At 40.6% G+C, this 22,247-nt stretch overlaps 2 pseudogenes; both read left to right on the forward strand.

Annotated features, from left to right (window-relative positions):
* Positions 1 to 19,081: 19,081 nt before the first annotated feature.
* Positions 19,082 to 19,496, forward strand: LOC147440639 (uncharacterized; annotated as a pseudogene).
* A 590-nt stretch (positions 19,497 to 20,086) lies between these two features.
* LOC147440640 (uncharacterized) lies at positions 20,087 to 21,800 on the forward strand (annotated as a pseudogene).
* The last annotated feature ends 447 nt before the right edge of the window (positions 21,801 to 22,247 follow it).

Raw genomic sequence — 22,247 nt, forward strand, 5'->3', positions numbered from 1 at the left:
GTGTCAAAGACATTACTTCTTGACCACCTTTTCATGCTTTCACCCAAATATTTATAGCATCTTTCTTTTCCTTATCTAGAGCTACTTGTAGCCTTTGCTTGTGCTTTTACATACTTTTTACAAGATATTTGAGTTCTGTTATCCCTTGAGTTCCTTTAGTTGTGGCATCTTTGGCATCTTTTGCTTCTTTGATATGAATCTTGACCACCATTCTATCCTTGTAGCCACTTTTTCATCTATTGGATCCAGAGGAGGAACATCTCTTGTCATCCTCTCTTTCTTTTGTCGTGATGTGCGAACATGTCCGTTTGGCTGGGGGGAGATATTGGTATGTCAGCAACTTTATCTTGTGCAATGTGTTTCTCTTCAAGATGTAGTAGTTCCACATTGAGTCACTCTTGCATTTCTTCTTCATGTTGGGAATACAAACATTGTTTCTTTAATACAATTTTAGCTGGGGAGTGAGGTTGTGTGGAAGACTATCCTTCCTCATGAAAATTGGTAGATGGTAAAGAAGGTGGCTTTGGGGAGGGAGTCTCCCTAGTTCCCTCTACTATATTCGTAGTAGATGTAGTGTGTTGAACTGTCTCCTTATGCCGTGTAGGTGAACTACAAGGACAATCCAAGATTGAATCTTGATCTATTGTCCATTGTCTCTTGGATTCTATCTCTCTTGAATCAGCTTTGCACTTTAACTTAATATGGATTCTTTGTCTAGCACTCTTCTCTCTTCTTTAAGCTTTTGCAGCCTTGTATCTAGTTGTGAGTCATCTAAATCTGAGGAGGATGAATCTTGATATGCTCTTATGGATTTCTTTTTCTCTTTAGCTTTCTTTGCAAGCCTATCTTCTCTCAGCCTTTGAGCCTCATCGATGGATCTCTGCACTTGCATTCTTAAAATATGCTCCTCTTGCCTTGGGGGTCAACGTAAAAATATGTATCTGTAGCACGTGTGTCTACCTGGAGGGGCATTTTATATACCAAAGAGTTACATAATTACATGTACAAGAGGGGTTTAAAAATGGAAAATTGAAAAAATGTTACAAGTTTATGAAGGAAGAGGGGTCTTTTAATTCAAGGTGAAGTTTGTGTGTAAAGGGGTTTTAAGTACATCATGAATGCACGTGCTATAGGTATTTTTGAAATGTGGAGCCCTTGAGCCTCTTGCTGTGGTTTCCTTTTGATAAGGGGAATATCTATTTTCTCCTCCTCTTTTATTGTTTGCTACTCTAAAGCGATATCCTCTTTCCTCTTTATTTCTGCATGGAACTCTACGTCAAACTTGGTGGCTTTGCTATCCATGGTTGGTGCTTTTGAGCTTAGTCCGCACATATTTCTTTTTGTGGGTATTGTAGAAGCACTTCCCACATCTTTGAAACTATTCTTCAACTTTCATAATAAGTCCAACTAGGACTCTACTTTAGGGAGGTTTTCAATCATTCTAAGATCTTGGTATGCAATGCAAGTGAGCATCGGTTCAACGCTCATATAGCTGTTGTTCTTTTTGTTGCTCTTTAGGTTTGCTTTAAGTATGTTTTTTAGAATGTAGCTACCCAAGTAACATTTAATAACGTGATGCTATAATAATGTGATAGCAATGACCACTGCCAAGTGTAAGAATGACACGGTGTATCTGGGTGGGATTTTTGCTTTGAGATGTTATGAGATGAGCCATAGTGGAAGCTCTATTCTTGAATAAATCAAGTCTTTATATAGATGCTTGTGGACTTTTTACTTGATGAATGCTTTTCTATTTGTCTATTGCTTTGTTCTTTAGCAACGATGAATGCTTTTCTATTTGTCTATTGCTTTGTTCTTTAGCAACGATCTATGGTGGAAAATCGATAAGTGGAGTGCTTGGAAAATGATATCACTAGTAATCTTTACTTGCACCATAGCCCCATTTTGTTTTTGAGAGTTGCTTCACCATTGTACTGGATACTTGATATCAGTTCATGTGCTCTCTCAAAGCCAATGCACCATGGTGATAGACAAAAAAACTTTGGGCGTCTAGTGTAGTGTCCACATCTCTTTAGAGAATATGGTTGCCTTTACTTTGGTTCCATTCGCTTCTTGGAACTTTGTTGGTATTTGCTCCAAATCTTTGTCTTTGACATGTGCTTTCTCATTTGATGAAAAGACAATTTCATATGGTTTAGCTCCCCATTCTTTTGGTGCACGTTGGAGAGGGGAATGGCGAACACACCTCGAACACAACATAGGGCCTCACTGTAGCCCATGGCATGCACAACACCCCTATCCTCTCAATATCACCTTCAAAACAACCAGATCACACTATCAAACACCATTTGTGCACAAGTCTATGCACACATGTCCGTCAAGATCACCATATGTCACTCACACACCACCAAGTTCCACCTCAAATCTCTCAACACACACCAACACTCTATCTTACTCTCTCAACAAACATGCATCGTTGGTTTTGGGGGGGTGGGGAGGGAACACACACCTCCACACTATCAACACCACCAAAAAAAAAGATGATAGTAGGAGAAAGAGAAGGGGGAAAGGGAGAATTGGCACCAAATAGGGAATGTACACCTTGATCTAGCATCATGAACGATTGATTTATGACTGGCTTTAGTTTTAAAAAAAACACCTCCTTGAGGCAAGTAGAATTGTCCAAAGCTGTAAAAATGAATCCTAAAATGATTAAAAAAACTATTTTATAGAGGTTCCCATCCACTTTTTGCAACTCTCTTCTCATTGGCCCCCTCCGATTCCCAACTTGGCAATTCTTTGAAGGGTTTGGAGCTCCCTTGGTCTCTCTCTCGCTCTCATTCTCATTCTCATGAACATCGGGGGGGGGGGGGGGGGGGGGGGGGGGGGGGGGGGGGGGGGGGGAGAGGGGACTTGGTGGACCTGCATGAGACCACATCCGTATGGGCTCTCTAGAACCACCATTGGACTCTCACGAGTATTGTGGCCATGCAACCACACACCAAGGGTCGCTAGTTGCCACCTGCAAGCACACAGTGTTGCCAATGGCCGCCATGCAATGCCCCCAGAGGGCCATCCATGTGTGGACCATGGCTCACCAGGGATAGCCCTCTCTCCTCCTCCTTAAAAATGGTATAGCACACCCTTACGATATATGGTATGAGGTTTTTAGAGCTGGCACCCCATGTATTAAAATGCCACATGGCACTGTCTACGGGCACCCCCCACTAGGAGTTGAAAAAAAATTCCATGAGAAAATTTCCCTTGCATTTTGAAGAAATTACATCCCCTCATCACTAGCCCAATGTTCATTCTATAAAATTATAATGATAGTCCACATTGTTGGCTTGGATCCTCAAGAACCCCATTGTACTTTGACTTCTCGTGGCTTCAAAAAATGTGTCCAAAAAATGAGAAAATATCTGGAAAACCATCTGTCTTCCTCCTGCTGCAATTGCTTATCAACTTGGACTGGGTGTATCTTACCGACCGCAACCTTGATTGAGACTCTTTCACTTCTAGATAGCCTTGTACACTACAAACTACCTTCAAGAACCTATTCAAGCCCAAAAAGATTTGTGATAGCATGCCTAATGAGGCGGTCAAAACATGCCAAAATTGGCCCCCTCTATAATTTTGTAGGCCCATAACTTGCCCTCTCAAGCTCCAATTGATGGTCCAAAAAGATCGGCATGCACATAACTTGAGCTCTTCAAGCCTATCTCTATTGACATCAGCTCTAACCATCCATTACACTTGCCCATTGCATTGGGGATCTGCAAACTAATCCCCCTTTAAATTCAGATATGTTACACATCGTAGATTCGATTGAGGAGCCGTTTGGACTAGCTTGGAAAGCACTTTGAAGTCCACATATTGTCACACAATTCTAACACTCTAGAAACATGAATTCCCACCTTCAATAAGCACCATGGTGGAGAATTTTGGCCCATAAAACCACATTAGACATACATATCCACATCAATTTGCTTGCCCAGGATCTTTACACATGCTCTAGCACTTTTCCCTTCACCTACAAACACCTATAGCACTTCTCACATTAGCACCCATCTTTGGTTGCATGATCATTGCCCAAGCACCTTGCTGAACATTCATGTTCAACCACAAACAAGCTTATTGAACTTTAAAACTGCAACATCTAGCGAACAACAAAGAAAACTAAAAGACTACAACAATTTATACAAGGTATGTAAAAAGGCTTATCTCTATTGCATACTATCCCTTTTCCCATTTTCAAGTGGGTTACCGAACCCCCTTGATTATAATTTGATGGACATTAGGCACTTAACCCCTATGAAAGTATAGCTTGAGCTACAGACCATTCGCCCTATGCCTAAGAAGATTACCATTTGCCTGCAAGAACTCAATATGTCCCATTTGGAAAGGAATTTCACACCTTGTATTCCCTTGTTCGACTTATTTGATTGAACTTGGTGAGGTCCTTGTTCTCTTTTTAAGGAGTAGAGTACCTTTGATAGGTCTCCAATCCTGAGAAAGAAAAACCAACGAACATTGCCTTCGCTACTACATAGCCACGAGCATGAACCATTTGTGTAGGATTGATCCTATATCGTTGTGGCGGAGTGTGACCACCATAACCCTATCTAAACACTATCTATAATCAATTATAGCTAAGAGTATAAACCTTAGAGTGACCAACCTGTGCGCCTTTTTTCCCATGTTTTAGAAGCACAACCGCCAAGCTTCGTCTCTTTTAAAATGTATGACTAAAAAAACAAAATCCTAGAGTTGGAAAGTTACCCGACTTATCGGGTCCACCCATCCATAGAATGAAACTTTCAGGGTATCATACTTCCAGTTTCCACACCGCACTCACCCAGCTTTTGTTACCTAATTACTACCACACTATATAAACATACATGTTCCTTTACCTTATTTATGGTACTTGTTCATTAGAATAGCCCTTCAAACAATATTACAAACAAATATTCAAACAAGAAGTAGTCCATTTTTTTAACCAATAAATTTTTTAAACTATGCTCACTTAAGAATCTCTACTTGCACCATCAGGTCCGATCGGTACATAGATTATCATAAAAGTGCTTTTCATCTCCTGAGTGTCCCATACAGCTCGACAAGTACTCACTGTGCCAACCTGGGCGTACTTTCGGCACAGCAACAACGGTGCCAAAACGGGCGTCATCCTCACGTCATGGAAAAACATAATTGTAGTATCCAGCTGGGCCATCCTGGGTATGCTCCCACCGTAGCATCAGTTGTGTCACCTTGGGCATCACCTCATGCCTCAACAACTGCCACCTAATGCCAACACTAATAAATAGAGAGTCTTGAGGAAAACCATACCAAAAGTATTGAGCATACATTCTTTCCTATGGAAAACAGCATAACCAAACATTCTTTCCTACTTGTCATACATATGCTTAGTTTCTTGGGGTTATGCCTCTTGGTTTTGGTCTGTTTTTATTTTTCTGAGGTAATTAAACTATCTCTAAGGTCTCGCATATGCAACGAATGCATAACTTGAAATTACAGTACTAACTTGTACCATAGTTCTGATTGGTTTGATTGGTGGAGACATAGCCAGTTCCGTAGGAGTTCCTAGTTACTTGTACCAGCTTCACAATCATTAGCACCTCGGGTTCGATAACGCTTTGAAGCCATTTTTTTAAACTACACTTAGTTTATACACTTAGAACTTCAAATTGGTCAATTTCCATAGTAATTTCCTTGAGAACTAAGGTCATTTCTACATATAAGTAACCTTGTTATTTTTCTTAAATTTTCCAAAGAGAGACTGTAATTTGAACTTGTCGCCAATTTGGATTTGCACTTAGTGTTGCTACACTACACCTAATCATATATATCAAAATTTTCCTAATCTTAATTAATAAAAAATCAAGTGTGTAAACTACTAAATTGAAAGTTTAGAAATGCATTTCACTTATGTATTAACTATTCATAAGCTCATAGTTAGGCTATACTACCTAGAGAGAGTAGGTATAATTAGAGATATTAGAATAAGAGAGAACACATGCACATCCTTTTCTAAAGATAATTAAACCCTACTAATCCACTAGAGAGATTAGAGTAAGAGAGATTACACACATATCCTTTCCTAAAGATAATTGAATCTTGCTAATGCACTAGAGAGATTAGAGTACAAGAGAACATACACACATCCTTTTTAAAGCTAATTGAACACTTAATTAAAACATACCTTACTCATCCACTAGATTTTTTTCTCTCTTCGTGGTTTGTGGACACCTTCTCTCTAAGAGAAGTGGCACCACTTTGTGAGCATTATAGATGCAATATCTCTCCCCAAAGAGTGAGTATGGATCCTCTAAAATTCATACCTATATTTTTGGTCCCCTTGTGGTACCCATCAGCTTGACCAATTTGTCCTCATCTTAAAGAGATAAGGTCACACAACCCCGCTCATTAAGATTAGTCAAGACTAACCTCTCCTTTCCATGTGACTGTGTGTCCCACTTTGTCCCTTCCTATGTGACTCCAAGTGAGTCCATGTGCCGTACATGTGTATATTTTGAGCTAATATTTAATTTATCTATTTGTTTGATAATAAATTACTTTACATTAAGTTTAAATTTATAGTCTTAGAATAAACTTTACAGTAGTAGGAGAAAATTCTACAATCAGTAAATAAATGTTGCAATAAGTTAGTTAGTGTCTCCGTATACCTAAACATGTCCAAATTTTGTAGCATAAATTTAAAATTCTAGGTTTTCTCAGCGTACGTTTCATAATTTGAACTTGAATATCTTAAATAATGAGTGATGGTTGAACAATTCAAATGCGTAATATAGCTTGTGTGGAATCTGAAAGTAGAAGCCTTACAATCTCCCCAACTTAGAATTTGAGATGCCCTCATCTCAAGAACAGTGAAGGGTAATCCTTCAGAAGGATTGTCTCATCTTCCCAAGTAGCATCGTCTATAGGGAAATTTTTCCATAAGATAAAATGTTCTCTAATAGATCTATTGCTAAGGTTTTTTTCTCGAGTTTCTAGTATAGTATCAGGTTCAAGTTGTAGAATATCTTGAGTAGGTAAAATCATTTTCTCATCATCAAGGACATGGTCAGGGTTATGTATAAGGTTTTAATAGACTTAAATGAAGGAAGTTTTAGTTTATAAGCTTGATCACTTACAACCTTGATAATTTTGTACAATCCATAATATTGGTAGCTAAGCTTCTTATACCTTCGCGAGAGATAGATTTCTCTTTTTGGGCTTTACTTGTAAGAAAAATTTGTCACCTTCCTTGAAAAACTGGTCAGATCTGTGTACTTATTTTGTCAATCTTGAGCCACTTGAATATACCTTTGAATAGATTTGGTTTGAGCTTTCATTTATTCAAGAATTTTCTTTGAGGCTCCTACCCTTATCGTGGGGTCAGAAAAGTTAAGAGGTGATAAACATTCTTGACCGTAAAAAGCATTAAAAGGTGTCATTCCATTACTTCTATGATAGAGGAATTGTATGCATACTCTATTAAGGGTAGGTAGTGAATCCACTTGCAAGTTTCTCTATTGCAATAGGCTCTAAGGAGGTCTTGAATTATTTGATTAACTATTTCAGTTTGTCCATCACTTGATAAGCAGTACTAAAACATAATTGAGTTCCAATAGCTTGAAACAATGAGACCCAAAACTTTGAAGTAAACTTGACATCACGATTGCTGAAAATCCTCTTGGGTAAACCATGGATTCTGAAAATCTCCTCACAAAAGGATGAGCAATATCTGAAGATGTAAAGGTTGTCTTGACTGGGATTAAGTGAGCCGTCTTAGTAAGAAAATTGACTATGACCATGATTGAATCATAGCCAGCTTGAAGAGAAGGAAACACGGTGATAAAGTCCATGCTAATACATTCCCATTTCATTTGAGAAATATCTAAAGGATGTAGTTTACTTGGCTTCCATCATCCAAGACCTTGTTTAAGATATGGTTGTTAGCCATGGAAATTACCCCCAAAAGAGCTTTACGGCTGAGGCCGTCTTCCACAACATTATGCTAACTTGGTCTAAATCTAATATCAAAATTATATTCATGCATGAGCTCTATCCATCTCCTCTGTCTCATGCTAAGGCTAGGATGGGTAAAAATCCACTTAAGGCTCTTGTGATATTGATAGCCGTTTTTTCGGCTCTCTGTAATTGCCATAGTGAGTTATCTCACCCTATCAAATCACTCAAACACTGTGGTTACCCTCACCCTTTCACTGTATATAGGTGCGTGTGAGTTAGGGGACTTTTCCCATATCTCCTTACTGAAATAAAAAACCCTCAATTAGCTAGTCGTTGGGCTAGTTGAGCCAAAAAAATATAAAATATAAAAAATATAAGTATATTATGGCCCATGCGTATGTAAATATTTCTTTGTATATAGGGCCTAAATAAAAGATTTTTTCATAATTATTTTGGTATTTATTTAAATATTTCTACCTAGGTGTGTGTTATTTATGCTCTGTACATTGCCTCACCATTACCACAATTTTTCTTACCATTTTTCATACTCTTATTTCCATATAGAAATATTTTCATGTAAGCTTCTCTTATATTTGGTGTAACTCCACCCCAACAAAAATCCAAAAAAACTAGTTTTATTTATGTGTATATTTTTTCACTATTGTGATTTTTCCCTTCCTACATCTATTTTGTTTTTTTTCTAAAAAATTAGAACACCAAAAATATTTATCTTTTTATGGTAGCCTCATAATGAGAGAGATTTTTTTTGACCCCTTTATATTTTTTCCACTTATATTATTTATATTTGACATGTACATATTTTTTAGACCCCTCAATATTTGATTTTCTTAGTTGTACTATTCACTTATATCATGATCTCAACAATATCTTCAATTATAGACCTACCAAATAAGGTCAAGGGTAGGTGGCATGCATACATGCACTATGGAGGGCTCACTCTAGGAGGTATTCAAAAGAATCATCCAAAGAAGGACCCCACAAGGACCTTGTGCAGTGGAAAAAAACGGTCGGTTTTGCTGAATTTTTAAAGTTCACTTGCTCTCCGAATTTGAAAAGGTGATACAAACAAAAGTTGTATCTTGTGGGCTGAATTTTTGCCTCAAATTTTTTCATATTTTTTTGAGCTACGAGCTTTGAGCTATGATTTTATTAGTGGACCCCAGTTTTCCCATGCTATGCAGCCACACTCTCTCTTCCACTTTATCATTTTCCTCTTTCACACACACTTCTCCACTCATCATCCCCACCTCTCTCACCACTCCTCTCTGCACCCTACTCACCTTCTCCTCAACCTTGAAGAATAAGAGAAACCATGGTGAACTCATACCTCCCACACACAATTCCATTCCAAAATTGACCACCTAGTCTCATTTTTCCTCCTCCAAATTACCCATATCTATCAAAAAAACCACAAAATTCAGCCTCTTCTCTTAACACTAGAATGGTAACAGGACACTTTTATGTCCTTGGACACTTTTGTGTCCTGTTAAGTGACCATTTTTCTTGAATTATTTGAAGAGTATGAAAATGAATTTCTAGGTGCTATATATCCACAAATTTGCCTTATGAGCTGAAAAAAACTTAGCATTTTTTTTGGAGTATCAATCTCACCATTAACCTTACTCGTGCACAACATTTTTGAACCTAAACTATGTGAAAAAACTGGTCTTGTTTTTGGGTTTTTTTCAATTTTTGGCAACTATACCACTCTAAACTTCATGTTTGTGAGGTTTAGATAGCTAGAGGTTAGGCCTTCATAGTTCTCAACATGTTTTGATGCTTGTAGGGAGAGCTAAGTGTTAAAAGTGAAAGTTATGACCAAAATTAGCACTTTTATGATTTTTTTGGTGGATTTCTTGATATCCAAATTCAATTTTGATTGTGTAAGTGTAATGTATAACATAAAGCTAACCTTCCTTGAGTTTTGGGGGACCTAATATGCTATATAGCATAGTATATGATGATGGTTGAGTTTTTTGATTGCTGAAGAATACGATACATTTTAGAGTAGCAAGTATAACTTTCTCAATATTGCTAGTTTCTTAGGCCAATTGTGTGTATTTTGTAGGTAGTAACCATATCTAATCATAGACTACAAACTTGGCTAGATATTGAGTGGTTTCTATGGGTTTCTAGAGGTCATAATGCTAAACCCAGTTTTTTCATGTTTGCTGTATTTAGCACTTTATCATTGACCCCAAGGTTCCAATTCTAAGAGATCCATTATCCTTTTGACATGCTCCATGGCTCCTTTTGGATCCAAAGGCCCAAAGGGAACTAAGAAAACTTGTATATAGTATCTGTATTGAGCGTGACTATAGAAACTTTGATGATAGGTCCGCAGAATGGCAAAAATGCAACTTTTTTGTACCTATTTTTTTTGCCCAAAAAAAGATTAGTGAGGTAAAAGCAACCATATGTTTTGGTCACCAACCCATTGAAGTTAACGAGGCATTTTATCTCATGTCCTACAAAAATCCCCACTCTTATTTATATGCAATCAACCGTAAGAAATTGCTGTTTTGGGCAAAATGCACTGGTCCATCAACTTTGGAGGCTTGTAGTGACCAAGGGATAAGAAAAATTACAAGTTTCTCATTTTTTCCATATGTAGTAGTTATTGAACTATAAGCTCATTAAAGCATTTTTCAAAACGAGTGGATCTACTATGGTTTTGGAATTTTTTCCCAAAACCCTGAAAGGACACTTTTATGTCCTGTTAGGTTACCATTCTAGTGTTAAAAGACAACATCATGGTGGTTGATTACTCAGCTTCAATTACCTTGTCTCTCAAGGAAGGTCAAGAGTGGAGAAAAAATGTACCGTCAAAGCTAGTGGACCGTCAACAAGCGTCAAAATTGGCCCTACTCAAGACACTTGGAGCATCAACCTTGTAAGAAATCCACCTTTTCTTACCTCTTAAGAGTTTTTCTTCCTTATTTGTATCCTACATGGATACTCCCATTGTAAATATCCAATTCCATTTGTAAATTAATACTAACTCTACTAACACTAACCCACTATGAAAAGTCCTATCACCTCCATTTCTCTCCTCTCTCTTTCCCCACCAACTTCTTGATAATTCCAAGCAAAAGAAATTAGATAAATTGATGAAAATCTAACCCAACCATGGTTAGAGGAGTAACCCTAGCCTTCAAAATTGCTATAAAAGGAGGGTGTAGCTAGCACAAAAAGGGGGGGGAGAAGAAAGAGCACTATGCTATAGCTTGAGAAGCCAAGCTCAACCTCTTGAGAAGGAGCTCTTGAGTGGAATCTCATTGGCATTAGGCATATGTATGTGTTGTATTAGGGGTGATTAGCAAGGGAACTCTATGCCATTCTAAGAGAGAGGGATCATTAAATTGAGGGTAGGAAATCTATCATTTCTCGTACTAGTGTAAGCCCAACATTTGCTGAATCAAGGAGGGTGAATTTGGACTAAGCATGGATACCTTGTCTCCCTTCCAATGTGAAGTCATGGACAATAATGATGTGTAAGTGTCTTGGTGTTTTATTTAAGTTCTTGATAGCTTGTCTCCGGGTATTGTTATCGATTTAGCCATAAATCCCACATGTTGTAAGAGGGCGACAGGGTGGAGAGGACTCCCCTGGCCTTAAGACAGTGATTGGGGTGGCTTTTTTTCTTGTGATGTGTTGTGGTGTAATTTACTCAAGCTATGTTGAACAAATACTAATCTCACTTTGATTGGTCATGACAGATTTGTAAGAAGGCATTAGTGCAACAAGCACCCCCTTCCCCCTTCTCTCTCTTTCTTACATATATATATTTATGTTTGCTTGATCATTAACGATACACTTCAAAGCAGCCCGAGCACCATCTCTCTCTCTCTCTCTCTCTCTCTCTCTCTCTCTCTCTCTCTCTCTCTCTCTCTCTCTCTCTCTCTCTCTCTCTCTCTCTCTCTCGTGTTTTAGTGTGTGAGAGTGTTCCATTGGTGTTAGGGTTAGTGTAAATTCCTTGCTTGTTTGTGGGTTGCTCTAACGATTCTCCTCTTTTGCGTCCTAGTTCGCTCTTAAACTAGGTGGTGCCCCTTGTGTAGTTGGGATTTGGCTGTGGGTTTGTTGTTTTGGTTTGTGTTGTGTTGTGCCCCAGCCCCATTGAGCAGCACGGGAGCCTTGAAGGGTGTCTAGAGGTTGCTCTTCTTGTTGCCCGCCCCGGACCGCCTCAATATGTTACAATTGGAATTTTCATCCCAATAGGTAATGTCTCCATATCTTGAGAGCATGAATAACTACTAGCTATTCTAAATCATGTGTAGCATAATTCACTTCATGAATCTTAAGCTTTCAAGAAGTGTAAGCTAGAAGCCTTCATTCTTGAGTAAGGACTTCTCCTAATGCAAGGTTACTAGCATCTATGATCACTTCAAATCCTTGGGTTAAGTCTGGAAGTTTTAGAAAAGGTTATGAAGCAAGATACTCCTTAAGTTTTTTGAAGCAAGCTTCATGTTGTTTTTTCCAAAGTATCGTACCTCCTTTCTTTAACAAGTCGATTAGTGGTGCAACTTTAAGAGCATAATATTTTACAAAGGTCATGTACCACCCTGTGATACCTAAGAACCCTCTAACTTAGGATTGTTAAGTGTGTTGAGGCCATTCCACAATATCCTTCACTTTGTTAGGGTCAATAGATACTCCTTCATGTGAAATGATAAACCCTAAGTAACAGACCCTAGGGGTGAAGAAGGTACATTTTCTTTTCTTTGCATACAAATTATTTTGGCATAAAATCTCTAGCACTTTCCTAACATGCCCTTCATGATCTTCCTCTGATCTGGAATAAATTAAGATATTGTCAAAGAATACAAGGATAAAAGTGTCCAAGAATTCTCTAAAGATATCGTGCATTAGAGTAGTGAAAGTTCCAGGACCATTCATAAGTCCGGAAGACATCAATGTAAATTCCTGATGACCATAGAGAGTGTTGAAAGTTGTTTTGGAGATATCATCCTCTTGAATTTAGATTTGCTAATAGCCAAATCAAAGATCAATCTTTGTGAACATTTTGTATCCATGTAGTCTATCTAGCATCTTGTCAATACGAAGAATTGGATATTTATTCTTAATGGTAGCCTTATTTAGGCCCTTATAATCTATGCAAGTTCAAAGAGATCCATTCTTTTCCTTTTGGAAAAGAGCAAGTGCACCCAATGGAGATAAACTAGATCGGATAAACCCTTGCTCAATCAGCTGATTGAGCTACTCCTTGAGCTCTATAGCCTCTGGAAAATTTTTCGGGGAGAACATCTAAAATTTCTTCTAGCCACATTGATTCAGGGTTAAAAGAAGAATTTTCATAGGCACAAGGTTTTATAGTATCTCTCATGCCAAGGGTGATCATGTTTTCTTATTAAATGCACTTGATTCATTTATAGAGGGTTAGAGGACCTATATCAAGGTGGTTGGTTGCTCATTGGATGCTATCTGAGAACTTTGACAAGGCAAGAAGGGTGGACTGATTAAGAGTTCAAAAGAATACGGCGAAAGACCTATGGATACTTTTTGAAAGATGGGTACTTATGGAAGCGTCCAAGACAAATGGAATGCCGTTGAGAGTCGAGAATGATAAGGACACTTAAAATGAGCTTATGAAAAAGTTTCATGAGAGCCTTTATGCTAGACATAGAGGTGTATGGGCCACCTTTACTAAAATGAAAGAGAGGTATTGGTGGAAAGGTATGTATAAAGATGTATTCAAATGTACATCATCGTAATGGGTTGTCCCCTACTTACCCATTGACCATGCATTATAAGTTGGTAGTCAATCTGGTTACAATGCCATTGGGCTTATGGAAAATGAGATACATAGTGCTTGCATGGGAAGATTTAACCAACCAAGTTGAAGGTCAGAACATAAAGCAGAGAAGGGACACATAATTTCCTCTTGAATGATGTAATTAGTGTTATGGCTATGTTGAAAATGTTTATGATGTAGCTAAATAAATATTTGAGTAGCTTACTTAATGGGGAGAGAGAAATTTTCACACAGGAGAGATTATAGAGTAGAGAGAGAGAGAGTGCACATACGATATACATGTTTCGTCTAATGTGGGCTACATCCACAGAAAAACAACCACTCAATGGCTTTAGTACTTCAAATAAGAAGTAGATTACAAAGGGATTATTCCCTTTATAGAGCTCCCGCCTTGATTCACTCTCACCACCTCACACCAACTTCACAATGCACCACAATTCTTCACACTCTATTTTTGTGTGTAGAGGAGGACTCCTTTTATAGGCCAAAAGGGTTTCCCTCTCTCATGAGAGGCAGCCATGTGTAGCGGTCCTTCTATAGATAAGTCCAAATCGGACAGTCAATCTGCCCATGTGTGGCCGCCCTTGAGAAGACAAGTCCGCTTTTGAATTCGGCCACTAGTCATTGAATTCGGCCACCGGCCACCAGCCGTTGACTTCTGACCACCGGCGATCGGCCATTGACTACCCGCCACCGGCCAACCGGCCAACCGATCGATCATTTTTCAACCACTTTTTGGCCGTCGTCCTGCCATAATATTCCGGCAGAAAGGAATATTCGGTGAAGCCAGTCTCGAGCTCAAAAGGAATATTCGGTGAAGCCAACCTCGAGCTTGAGCTGGAGACTAGCCGTTAAAATTTAAGTTTCTGGCGAGTGATTTTTATTTTTGGTGAGTGATTTTTCTTCACACACGATGGCTTTTCCTCATAATGGGGGCCTAACAAGTGTGCATTTTTACCACAAAAAATTACAAGGGGTAAATCAAGCTCCATACTTAACAATCTCCCACTTGGAGACTGATCTCCAAACCAAACTTGTGACTGCTTTCCTTTTTGACTTCTTATCCTTGAATGCTGATTTAAGATGAGCAAAAGCTCAACTTCTCCTTGTTGACCACCTTTGTAAACATGTCTTTAGGATTTTCACGTATATGCACCTTTCCTAGCTTTAGCTATCCCTCTTCCAAAAGAGTGCATATGAAGTGATATCTCATCTCAATGTGCTTTGTCCTTGAATGAAAGGCTAAGTTCTTTGCAAGATGGATAGCGCTTTGGCTATCACTATATAAGACACAATTGTCTTGTTTGATCCAAGCTCTTCTAAGTATCTGTGAAGCCATAAAATTTCTTTGCTTGCCTCTGTCATTGCTACATACTCTCCTTCCGTGGTAGAAAGTGAGACCACTTTCTGGAGTTGTGCCTCCAACCGTGAAGACATAGCCAGTAGTTCTCCTTTGAGTATCTTTGTCACCCGCCATATCTGCATCAGCATACCCTTCTAAAAAAATATCAGCTTCTCCAAAATACAAAGCATTTGTTGTTGTCCCTTTTAGATACCTAAGTATCCACTTCATAGCTTGCCAGTGCTCTTTACACGGGTTTTCCATGAGCCTACTTACAACTCCCACTGCATGTGCAATGTCTGGCATTGTGCAGATCATATCATACATAAGAGAATCTACAGCTGCAACATATGGAACTTTAGACATATAGGCTATCTCCTCTTCTATCTTTGGACACATATCCTTGGTTAGTTTAAAGTGACCAACCAAAGGTGTAGAAACTATTTTTGTATTTTTCATTGCAAACCTTTCTAGTACCTTCTTGATGTAATCCTCTTGAGATAGCTTTATCGTCTTCTTTGTCCTTTCCATTGCTATCTTCATACCAAGTATCCTCTTTGCAACAACTAAATCTTTCATTGAAAAAGATTTAGACAGCTCTTCTTTTAGGTCTTTGATGTCCTGCATGTTAGCACTTGCAATCAGCATGTCATCAACGTACAACATTAGGATGATGAACTTCCCATCTCCCAAATTCTTCGTGTAGACGTAATGATCTGAGTTGCATCTTCTGAATCTATGATTCAACATCCATCAATCGAACTTCAAGTACCATTGTCTTGATGCTTGATTTGAACCATACAAGCTCTTCTTTAATCTGCAAACCATTTTCTCCTTAGCTTTTATTTCATACCCCTTTGGTTAAAGCATGTAAATTTCCTCCTCTAAGTCACCGTGAGGGAATGCCATATTTACATCCATTTTCTCAACATTTAGATCATTAGCAATCACAAGGCTTAATACAAGCCGAATTGAGTTCATTTTTACAACAGGAGAAAATATTTCAGTGAAGTCAATACCTTTCTTTTGAGAAAATCCTTTTACTACAAGCCTAGACTTGTACCTTTTCTTCCCACCTTCTTCTTCTTTCAACTTTCACACCCATTTGTTCTAAATTACCCGCTTATCTTTAGGAAACTCAACCAACTCCCATGTTTGGTTGTGATGTAATGACTCCATATCCACTTGCATGCTCTTCGTCCATTCTTCTTTGGATTCGTGTTGCATAGCTTCTTCGTATGATTCTGGCTCTCCAGAATCTGAGATCAAGAGATGGTTAAAGGAAGGAACGAACCTTTCTTGAGGTCTACTTGCTCTTGTAGATCTTTCGGAAATAGGTTGAGGGTCCTTATTTGGTTGATGTTGTTGCTTAAGGCCTTCGGGACAATCAGGTTGAGGGGAAACAGGTTGAGGGTCCTTTATTTGGTTGAAGCTGGCCGTGAAGACATAGCTAGTAGTTCTCCTTTTAGTATCTTTGTCACCCGCCATATTTGCATCAGCATACCCTTCTAGAAAAATATCAGCTCCTCCAAAATACAAAGCTTTTGTTGTTGTTCCTTTTAGATACCTAAGTATCCACTTCATAGCTTCCCAATGCTCTTTACACGGGTTGTCCATGAACCTACTTACAACTCCCACTACATGTGCAATGTCTGGCATTGTGCAGACCATATCATACATAAGAGAATCTACCACTGCAGCATATGGAACTTTAGACATATAGGATATCTCCTCTTGTGTCTTTGGACACATATCCTTGGTTAGTTTAAAGTGACCAGCCAAAGACGTAGAAACTGTTTTTGCATTTTTCATTGCAAACCTTTCTAGTACCTTCTTGATGTAATCCTCTTGAGGTAGCTTTATTGTCTTCTTTTTCCTTTCCCTTGCTATATTCATACCAAGTATCCTCTTTGCAACACCTAAATCTTTCATTGAAAAAGATTTAGAAATCTCTTCTTTTAGGTCTTTGATGTCTTGCATGTTAGCACTTGCAATCAGCATGTCATCAACATACAACATTAGGATGATGAACTTCAACCAAATAAGGACCCTCAACCTGTTTCCCGAAGGCCGTGATGTAGACCTCAAGCTGGCCTTATTGGGGGTCCTGGCCTTAAGGCCTTAATCAACAACATCGGAAAACAGGTTGAGGGTCCCTTATTTGGTTGAAGCTGGCCTTGATGCAGGACCGAGCCGGATAACTAGGGCCAGGATCAAGCAAAAGGGAGAGCCTCCTTGGCATGAGAGTATGAGGGAGGTGTGCTATATGCAGAGAATGGAGGCCGTCAAGGCTGCCAGAAGGTGAGTGGATGGTAGGGACATAGAGTCGGCCAAAGATCCCAGCAAAGGGAGGTTGCATAAGAGAAATTGAGGAAGGTACCAGGTTGTAGGCTTGCATTGAAGTAGTCGCCATTAAGGGCTGGCTACAGAGCATAAGGAGGGTCATCTGGGGGTTGCAAGTCAAGAAGGATAGAGCCACCACGTAGATAGAGGTTTGGCCAAGCAAGAGAAGCCGTCGAGGATCAAGTGCAAGGAAGATCAAGCTGCATGAAGCATCATGTTATGAAGGTGGCAGATATCGAGTTCGCCATTATTGTATTGGATTGGGTTTATGTGATACATAGTTGGTTTGTGGTTTTTGTCGAGTTTGCCATCAATCTTATCTGCCTCTTGTCTTTTGCCATATGCCCATGGTAGCGTTGGCTCCCGGATTGTGTGTGTGTGTGAGCAGAGAGGGAGGGAGAGAGATTATGGTCAAGACGTGTGTCACCTTCCTGTGTGAGTGTATGCATCAATTGATGTCGGGATCTGATGGTGTTTTGATGGGTCTATTGAGCTGAAGTGCTCAGGTATGAGTGGGTATAGCCGGTGGTGTTCGAAGGAAAGTATATGCAATTGCAGTTTTTAAATTGTGTATCAGTGTGTGTGATTCATTGTGGTTAGGGGTACGGGTTAATCCTTGAGCTATAGAGAGGCAAGTTTGGAGTGTGCTGGGTTTGTTCCCCCTTTCCATCAGTGGTGCCCCCACTGAGGAGCTACTGATTTCTTCTCGGCGAAGTCAAAGACAGTGTTGTAGTGATACCAGTTTCAAAGAGCAAGTGCTGCTAAGCAAGATGTGGTCGGGTTTTTTGACTTTTAAAGGTGTTGAAGATGTAGAAGTGTGGTTGCAGGGCTATGGTATATTTTTGTTGGAGAGCGGCTTGTCAAAAGAAAAGGGGGTGGCTCAGGCGTTTCCACTCCTAGTTCATGGAAAGGCCAAGACATGGTACAATAGATTGGAGGCTGAAGAAAAGCTGGATTGGAGCACCCTGGAAGCGGAATTCCGAAGCAAATATGTGGCCAAGGCGCAGTTGAGCGAAGTGAAGCAAAGGTTGGACGAGCTAAAGCAAAGCCTGCCTGGTCAATTTCAAGCGTTTGTGTTGGATTTCCAAGCTCTATGGATCAAAATCATAAAGGTAACTGCTGCAAAGAATACTGACTTTTTGAAATTAAAAAAATTCATGGAGTGCTTGCATGTGGATGTTCATGATAAAGTTGAAGTCGATGGACCGGTGTCATATGCGGAGGCAGTGGCCTTTGCAAAAGGTCACACAAAGAAGATCTTGAAGAAACGTCAAGCGAGGCAAGGATGGTCCAATCCGATAGTGTCAGATCTAGTTGAAGCAAAGGAGATAAAAGCACAGCCGATGCTAGAGGTTCTGCATATGGAAGAAGATCCAAAGATATTATGGTTGCAAAGAGAGGGTTATTCCTATGCCTCGGATGCCAGACAAGAAAGATCCAGTGGTTGAAGAGGTGCTGATGGTTCCAAGCCAAGGAAATATGTTGGCAGATTCAACAATAGATGGTCAAATCCCTGGGGAGTGTACTCATGGCCTAAAAGTGAGATTTGTTGATAAGGTTGAAGCAGTAGTGATGGACGAGATTCCATATTCTTAGACAGGGGAAGAGCATGAGTCAAGTGGCGGCAGCTCTTTCGATGGAGATAGCACATGGGAGACGGACTCCACTTCCTCAAGGTATGGTATTTACGATATTATGCATGTAGATGAGGTGGTCATAGAGCAAGAGGAGACATGTATAGAGATGCCTTGTGTGGACCAGGGGGTTGGGCAACCCTCTCTTTTGCTTCGGGATGATAGGGTGTCAAAGTTTGGTGCCATGTTGTTGATAGATATACTTTTGAAGGTTGATTTACAAGAAATTTTGCACCGTTTGCAAAGCTCTTTGGATGCAGATTATGTTATGGAGAGCCCTCTAGTAGGTAAGAGCCTAATGATGTATGGTGCAGATGCCTCGAAGGTTGGTGAACAGACTCATTTTGTGTACTAGGAAGGCTTTGGGTCTAGGTTGTTCAAGGTTTATGGTGCGGACAACTACATGCATGGTTGGCTTACAGATTTATAGGTGCAACGCGGGGATGGTTTGTATATGTTTTACAGATGGGTGGTAATGATCAAAACCATCAGTTTGTTGACCCAAGAGGGGCCTACACTGCACTTGGGAAAGCTCGAGGCTTTCCATTTGATCCGGGGGGGTTCTACATCTGATAAAATCTCTCTCTCTATCTATCTACTGCTTATGTACATACTAAGTATCAATTTTCTCATATGCAATCATCTCTTATCTAAATAATGCTATGGTTGAGCATGAATGCTCAACGAGGGGGTGGGCAATGATGGTGCACCTAGTTTGTGTCGACACAGGGAGAAGCCAGCGGCAGGTGCCCAGTATTAGGCACGATGATGGTATCGGACTTTGGCAGGACTCAGATGCATTTTGGAGCAGGTCTCACAGTGATATGTATGCCATATGTGGAAATTAAGGGGTCAATCTATGATTTTTGGTCTCTAATAGTCGAGATGTTTGCAGGTACATGAAGTATGGTCTCCATTTATTCTATGACTCCTGTCACTCGGGGTTTTTTTGGAGGTTCATTTCAAATTAAAGCTTGAATGTGGTCATCTATCACAATTGCATCGGGTTCGAGGTGGCCAATGTTTGGTGCGGCCGCCATTATTGGTAAATATCAAGGCAACCGGGATAAGATTCTTGAAGGGTCCATTGTGCCTACATATGATCCTGAAGGCGTTGGTTCAAGAGCATTGGCTTCAAGTCGTGGTAAAGTATAGGGTGTCGGCACAGCAGATCGCATACGGTGGGAACGTCGGGTAGATTGTAAGTTAATAAAAAATTTAAACTTCTAAAATATTGCCATGCTAAAAATATTATGGCGAGCGACTTGCAGTCCCGAGGTATTGCGCCACCTGTTATGATCAGAGAGCGAAGGCATGCACAGGGCGGCAAGGGACAGTACAAAAGAAGGCAAGATTGACCATGTGGTGATATGCAGATGACGATAACATGAGGCTGTGTTGGCAGGGCCGCAAGGTGCATAGGGTGCTGCTCTGAGAACAAGAGAAGAAGGGCCAGTTGAAGCCACGGGGCAGTCATGCCATGAGCAGGAGACCAAGCCACGGTGCCACTTGCTGTTGCATGAGGGATTGCCAGAAGGGGTTGTTGGAGGTGCCAAACAAAGGAGGCGCCATCAGAGGAAAGGGAGGTCCGCCATCTGCTGGGTGGTGGGAGCAAGTGAGCATGGCGGAGTGCCATGCAGTAGCCGCTACAGGAGTCCGGGAGCTGACGGAGGATTGAAGCCGCCAGGCGGGTGGGATGCTTCCAGTGGAGGGAGGCCAAATAAAATGGATGAGAGAGAGCGTCAGGCGGGCAGAGAAAACATGGCGCTATTGCAGTCAACTGGGCCATGACAATGGAGGGAGCCGTAGGGCTGGGGCAAAAAAATGTTTCTAGGGGTGTTGAAAGCCATGGGGGGGCCAGTTGCATAACGATGACTTGAGCCCATCAGGTGCAAAGGGCAAGAGAAAGCAGTGCGCTGCATTGCATGAAGTGAGGAGGGCCAAAAGGCAGGTAAATTGGGCGAAAAGGAGCCGAGGGGCTGCCGGCAAAGGGGTCTTCATAAGGTTAGGTCATGCCTCCCTTGAGAAAGGAGAATTTTAGCAAACCAAGGGAAGCCCATGAACAGAGTACAGGAAAAAAACTAGCACCGTAGTGAGTTGACGGAGGGCATGGAGAAGAAGGAACTGCCAGAGGGAGTCGCCACTTTGCAGAGGACGCTGGCCTTGATGCAGGGCCGAGCCGGATAACTGGGGCCAGGCTCAAGCAAAAGGGAGATTCGCCTTGGCATGAGAGTATGAGGGAGGTGCGCTATTTGCAAAGAATGGAGGCCGACAGGGCTGCTAGAAGGTGAGTGGATGGCAGGGACAGAGAGTCGGTCAAAGAGCCCGACAAGGGGAGGTTGCATAAGAGCAATTGAGGAAGGTACCGGGTTGCAGGCTTGCATTGAAGTAGTGTCCATTAAGGGCTAGCTATAGAGCATAAGGAGGGTCATCTAGGGGTTGCAAGTCGAGAAGGAGAGAGCCTCCACGTAGACAAGAGGTTTGGCCAAGCAAGAGAAGCCGTCGAGGATCAAGTGCAAGGAAGATCAAGCTGCACGAAGCATCATGTTATGAAGCCGGCAAATATCGAGTTCGCCATCATTGTATTGGATTGGGTTTATGTGATACATAGTTGGTTTGTGGTTTTTGTCAAGTTTTCCATCAATCTTATATGCATCTCGTCTTTTGCCGTATGCCCGTGGTAGCGTTGGCTCCGAGATTGTGTGTGTGTGAGCAGAGAGGGAGGGAGAGAGATTATGGTCAAGACGTGTGTCGCCTTCCTGTGTGAGTGTATGCATCAATTGATGTCAGGATCTGATGGTGTTTTGATGGGTCTATTGAACTGAAGTGCTTAGGCGTGAGTGGGTATAGCCGGTGGTGTTCGAAGGCGAGTATATGAAATTGCAGTTTGTATATTGTGTATTCGTGTGTGTGATTTCATGTGGTTAGGGGTGCGGGTTAATCCCTGAGCTATAGAGGCAAGTTTGGAGTGTGCTAGGTTTTTCCCCCTTCCCTCTTTCCACCGTCCTCAAGCTCCATGTACTCATCACCTTTTTTTTTTTTTTGTTTTCTTTCCAAGTAATCTTTGTACATTTTTTGTTCGTTAAAATTTACATTTCTATCTTCAGGATTCTATAGGAGATACCCAAAGTCACCTTCTCCATAGCCAATGAAGAAACAATTTTTGGACTTTGCATCTAGC

The sequence above is a fragment of the Adiantum capillus-veneris genome, chromosome 15, assembly GCF_014529385.1.
Source record: "Adiantum capillus-veneris isolate H3 chromosome 15, ASM1452938v2, whole genome shotgun sequence".
In the NCBI taxonomy this organism is placed as follows: domain Eukaryota; kingdom Viridiplantae; phylum Streptophyta; class Polypodiopsida; order Polypodiales; family Pteridaceae; genus Adiantum; species Adiantum capillus-veneris.